Raw genomic sequence first — 6,085 nt, 5'->3', positions numbered from 1 at the left:
CCAAGAGGAAGTGACTTTGAGATGTCAGTTTTTTGGTTAAACATGTTAGCAAAGCTAAAACTCTATTTGTGTTTCTCTGCGTTTACCAAAAATGTAAATACATTCTAATTTGTGTTTAAAAAAAAAAAAAGAGTTCAAAATATTTTATTTAATGTATTTATTTGACTTTTTTAACATGCATATATTTTTTATTTTTTTTGTTAAATAAATGGCTGTATTGCCCCTATGTGGCTATACTGCTGTATTGTGCTGTAGCTGCCTGGATTGCACAAGGCCTTCAGTGGTTTACATGTAGTTGAATGTTAATTCAGCTAGGAGGGGTGAATAAAGCACCTTAAAAAAAGGTTGCTGGGACAAATTTGCATATCCTGGTACAACAGAGCAAACAGAAACCAGTTTCTTGGAAAGTGAGCTTTGTTTTTTGTTTTTGTGAAAAAAACATAAACTAACCTTCTTACCTCACCAGTAATCCATCCATTGAAATATAAAGATGTATGCCAACAGAGTTCAGACTTGGTGTTGTTTACTAGAGGCTGTCATTCTTTAAAGGCGTTCATTTAAATGTTCTTTGAAAATTCACATGCAATGTCTGTAACCTTTACTCAAAAGAACATCTATAGATGCGCCAATGCATGACTGACAATGAATTGAGTGTCAGACAGGCTGTGGCCTGACAGGCTGTGTAGTGTTCCATTCACTACAGTACATAGAGTTGTTGTATAAAGTGCATAACTGGGCTGGTTGTGATGTCATCACAACAAAATGCCGCAGTCAATGTGGCCAATTTATTTATTTAAAATTGTATTTAAAAAAATTTAATTAATATGGCCAATTTACACTTCCAACATTGTCAAAATCCCAGTGACTTGACTAGTTATTTATCAACATACACAGTTTGAATGCTGGCGTAATCTAACTAAGGAGATTCAAATCTGTTTCCGCGCCACCAGCACAGAGAGAGAGAGAGAGAGAGAGAGAGAGAGAGAGACTGGCATACACATCATTATATTCACAGTTCACACATACCTTTGATGAGGCAGTTGTCGTTGATTTCGGCTATTACTGGAACACTAAATTGGTTCAACCGCATGTTTTTGTGTATGGGACCCTTTTTTATGTGTCTATTAAATCATTTGACAATCTTTTTATTGTTTGTGTCTGCATTTAACAATGTTACACAAGCACAATATGCCCTGTGTTTTATGCCCTGTGTCTAGGGCTGCTCTTTATTCAGGTCCATGGCATTTGTAGATCAGTGCTTGGATGGGTCGATCAGACAACTGCAATTTTTGGTTTTTTCTCTTTTCTTGGTGCAAATGGCAAAATGGCATGTTTACTTATTGAAATGAATATCCGATGCTAAAACTACTTGAATTATTTTAATGTCTGTTGTTGGTTATGCTTCAGGACTTGATATTGGCTGTTGTAATTGCATAATTCATGAGATACATCAGTATAGGTTTTGGCGACTGTTTGGGGGTGTTATTAATTAACATTTAAAAGTTATTGGGGGTTATAGTAAATGGTCTGTACTTATATTGTGCCTTTTTAACCTTAGTAGTATTCAAAGCGCTTTACACTGCATCTCATTCACACATTCACACACACATTCACACACCAATGACGGCAGAGCTTCCATGCAAGGTGCTAGCCTGCCATTGGGAGCAACTTGGGGTTCAGTGTCTTGCCCAAGGACATTTCAGCATGTGGGCCGGGAATCGAACAACCAACCCGGAGATTAGTGGACAACCCGCTCTTCCACCTGAGCCACAGCCGCCCTAGTTATGTTTGTTCTCTCCTAAGAGTTCTTCTTCTATTGTTCTTGGCGATTCTTCATGCATATCGCCACCTACAGAGCAGGAAGGAGAATATAAAAAAGGACTTAAATAATTAGCTGTTTCTCACACACACCAAGGAGACTGCTGACATCAAGATGTATAGTGAAAAAGGAGTTATATTTTGGTCTGTTATCACCCAAAATCAGATGAAAGTTAGTCAAGTGGAAAGACCAAAATAATGGTTCCACTTTATATTAGCTGTCTTTAACTATTGTGTACTTAAGTATTTTATACAATGTACTAATTATGTACATACTTGTTGCATTGTGCTTACATTTAAAGTACCTGTATTTAATTACATCTGATGATTCACTGTTAACCTTACCACTAGCCCTTAACATAACCCTACCTCAATCCTAACACTAACATTAAAACTAGCCCTACGTCAACCTCAGATGGAAATCTTGTGAGAATTTTGCAGAACAACATGTAGTTACACAGTAAATACATTGTATTGTATTTATTTTAATGTATACATAAAACATACATAAAGTATGTTTTATAGAGTCCAAATTAATCAGCAAAACTCTACAAGACATTACGGATGACAGCTTAACATTAAAACAAACAGTAAAAAAAACCTGGTAGCTCCTCCATAACAGGTTTGTCAGGTGATTCTCTTTTACAAATAGTACCTGAGAGAGCTGTGGTGTAAAACATTAACATAAATTTTGCAGGGGAAGCAGCATACCTACAACTCCACTGAAGATTGTTGAAAGCTGGTCAGGGAGGCAGGGCCAAGATGGATCTGGAGACCAAGGATACCAGAGCAGAACAGGCAGACAGCCATGAGACAGGGGAGATCAGAGCAGATCAGGCAGACAGCCAGGAGATCAAGAAGGCCAGAGCAAATCAGGCAGATGGTCAGGAGACCCAGAAGACCAAAGCAGATCAGCCGGACGGCCAGGAGAACAAGGAGACCAGAGCAGATCAGGCGAATGGTCAGGAGACCAAGGAGACCAGAGCAGATCAGGCAGACGGTCCGGAGACCCAGAAGACGAAAGCAGATCAGGCAGATGACCAGGAGACCAAGGAGTCCAGAGCAGATCAGGCGAATGGTCAGGAGACCCAGAAGTCCAGAGCAGATCAGGTGGACGGCCAGAAGACTCAGGAGTCCAGAGCAGATCAGGTGGATGGCCAGGAGACCCAGAAGACCAGAGCAGATCAGGCAGACAGCCAGGAGACTCAGAAGACCAGAGTAGATCAAGTGGATGTCCAGAAGACCCAGGAGACCAGAGTATATCAGGCGGACGGCCAGGAGACCACCTCCGGATAGGGACTGGATCAGGAGGCCTGGGTGGCAGCCACAAGGTAGAGACTGGAGCCGTGGAAGACTCTGAGGGTGGAGCCATGGTAGGCGGAGCCGTAGGAGGCTTGATGGGTGAAGTCGGGGCAGGCGGAGCCGTGGAAGGCTTGAGGAGCAAAGCCATGGCAGGTGGAAACGTGGAAGGCTCGAGGGGCGAAGCCATGGTAGACTCGAGGGACAGAGCCATGGAAGACAAAGCCGTAGGAGCTCAAGGGATGGAGCCTTGGAAGGCGAAGCTGTAGGAGGCTCGAGGGAGAGACATGGAAGGCAAAGCAGTAGGAGGCTCGAGGGATGGAGCCATGGAAGGCAGAGTCATGGGAGGCTCAGGGGGCGAAGCCGTAGAAGGCAGAGTCATGGCAGGCTAGAGGCTAAGAGTCCAGGATGACTGGAAAATTACCTCAGAGTTTGTGAACATGAGCAGAATCTTGAGAGCGAACTCTCTATGGTTGTGGCCTTGGACTGAGACTCAGGAACGACCTCTGTGGTCGTGGGTGCAGACAGAGACTTGGGTACGACTTCTGTGGTCGTGAACATGGACAGAGACTTGGAAATGACCTCCATGGTAGTGAACATGGGCAGAGACTCATAGATGACCTCTGTGGTCGTGAACATGGGCTGAGACTTGGAAACAGAAGCCTTTGTCCTCGTCCTCCTCCTCCAGGTGGCAGAAGTTGGCATTGCAGGCTCTGGGATGGATGAGGCTGGCAATGCAGGCCCTGGGACGGATGAGTCTGGCAATGCAGGCTCTGGGACGGACGAGACTTGCATCGTAGGCTCTAGGATGGACGAGGCTGGCGACTCTGGCTCTGAGATGGATGAAGCCTCCAGCTTGTTGGCCGTGGCAGGTGTGGGCGTCAACTCGTTGGCCTAGGCAGGCGTGGAGTCGACTTGTTGGCCATGGCAGGGGTGGACTTCGGCTTGTTGGTCATGGCAGGCATGGGCATCAGCTCGTAGGCCGTGGCAGGCATGGGCCTCGACTCGTTGGCCATGGCAGGCGTGGGTGTTGGCTTGTTGGCCGTGGCAGGCATGGCCGTTGGCTGTAGCAGGCGTGGGTGTTGGCTCCTTGGCCCTACACCCAGATATCAGTGGTGGATAATTCAACTTGGAGACAAGGGCCGTGAATGGCTTCGAGACCAGGGCCGCAGAATGCTTGGAGCAATGAGTCGTGGAAGTCTGGACTGTGACATGGTGTGGAGCCAACTCAAACATGGATGTGAAATGGCATGGAGCGGACTCAGATTTGACTGTGACATGGAATGGAACAGATTCAGATGTGGCTGTGACATGATGTGGCGCCGACTCAGACGTGGATGTGACATGGCGTGGAGTAGACTCAGATGTGGCTGTGACATGCCGTGGAGAGGACTCAGGCGCTGATGTGATGTGCCGTGGAACCGATTGTAGTGTGACTGTGACGTGCTGTGGAACCGACTGTGGCATCACTGTGACAGAGATCGGAGCAGACAGAAACATGTCTGTGACATAGCTTGGAGCAAACTCAGATGTGGCTGTGACATGGCATGGTGAGGACTCAGGTGTGGAAGTTTCGGAAGCCCGAACCGCTATTGAGAGAGGAGGATCCTCTGAAGCGAGTGTTTCCAAGCCTCACATATTCCTCCCACGTGTAATCTGCAGTCTCCGGCAAATCCCTCCACTGGCATGTTGTGAGTCCGATTTTGTATATGTTTTTAAGGTGGCATCATCAAATCCAGTGTGCAACAGGGGAGAAGAAGTGTGAAAATTCCCTTATAGATAAGTCCACCTGGCTTAGGTCCATGAATTAGGCTGCTAGATCCATTTTGTGGTCAGTTGTTCTGTAACGTTAGGAAGGAAGTCACCAGAGCTGGATCTATGTGTGGCGAAACAGTATTTAATAAAATAAACAAAGTACAAAATAATGGGGTAAACGCAGAAACAAAAGAAACACCCACAATGGGAAAACACTGGAACAAAGGAAACAGTGGGAAACTGGTCAATAAACAGGAGATCAAAGAACAAGCAAACAACAGGGCATTCTGTGCACAATGAATAATAACTTAATGGAAGACATGTGAAAACAATCAAGGACAGCTGGCAGTGATGAGGGCAGGGAATTTGGGGAAATGCAGTCTGGGAGGAACAGATGACAGGGGAGAAACACAAGGCAAACAACAGTGAATAGTGACACTAGTCCTCCATCAAAGTTGAAATTCCTTCTGTTACTCCACTAACAGACAAATATTTCCAACACTCACTGAGCACTTTATGGTCCAAATAAAGTGCCCAATGTGGTCTTCTAATGTAGTAGCCCATCCGCCTCGAGGTTTGACGTGTTGTGCGTTCTGAGATGCTATTCTGCTCACTACAATTGTACAGAGTTGTTATCCGAGTTACCATAACCTTTCTGTCAGCTCAATCCAGTCTGGGCATTCACCGTTGACCTCTCTTATTTACAAGGCGTTTCCATCTGCAGAACTGCCCCTCACTGAAAGTTTTTTGACACAATTCTGAGTAAAATCTAGAGACTGTTGTGTGTGAAAATCCCAAGAGATCAGCAGGAATTCTCAAACCAGCCCGTCTGGCACCAACAATCATGCCACAGTCAAAATCACTGAGATCACATTTTTCCCTATTCTGATGGTTGATGTGAACAGTAATTGAAGCTCTTGGCCCATTTTTGCATGATTTTATGCATTGCACTGCTGCCACACGATTGGCTGATTAGATAATCGCATGAATAAGTAGGTGTGCAGGTGTTCCTAATAAAGTGCTCAGTTAGTGTATGATCCCCACGCAGAATTTCGGACATTGCCAGAACTTGAGAGGAGGATATGGTTCATCGCATCAGCTGTCAAGAAGTGATCAAAGACTGACGATTTTGCCCAGTACAACAAGATAAATCTTTTATGATCCGCAATATTTTTTTTAATGACAGCAAAATCGTGGTGAAAATCACACTTAA

Source organism: Xyrauchen texanus, chromosome 28, assembly GCF_025860055.1.
Source record: "Xyrauchen texanus isolate HMW12.3.18 chromosome 28, RBS_HiC_50CHRs, whole genome shotgun sequence".
NCBI classification, from domain to species: Eukaryota; Metazoa; Chordata; class Actinopteri; order Cypriniformes; family Catostomidae; genus Xyrauchen; species Xyrauchen texanus.
Note: the sequence above shows the minus strand (reverse complement) of the source record.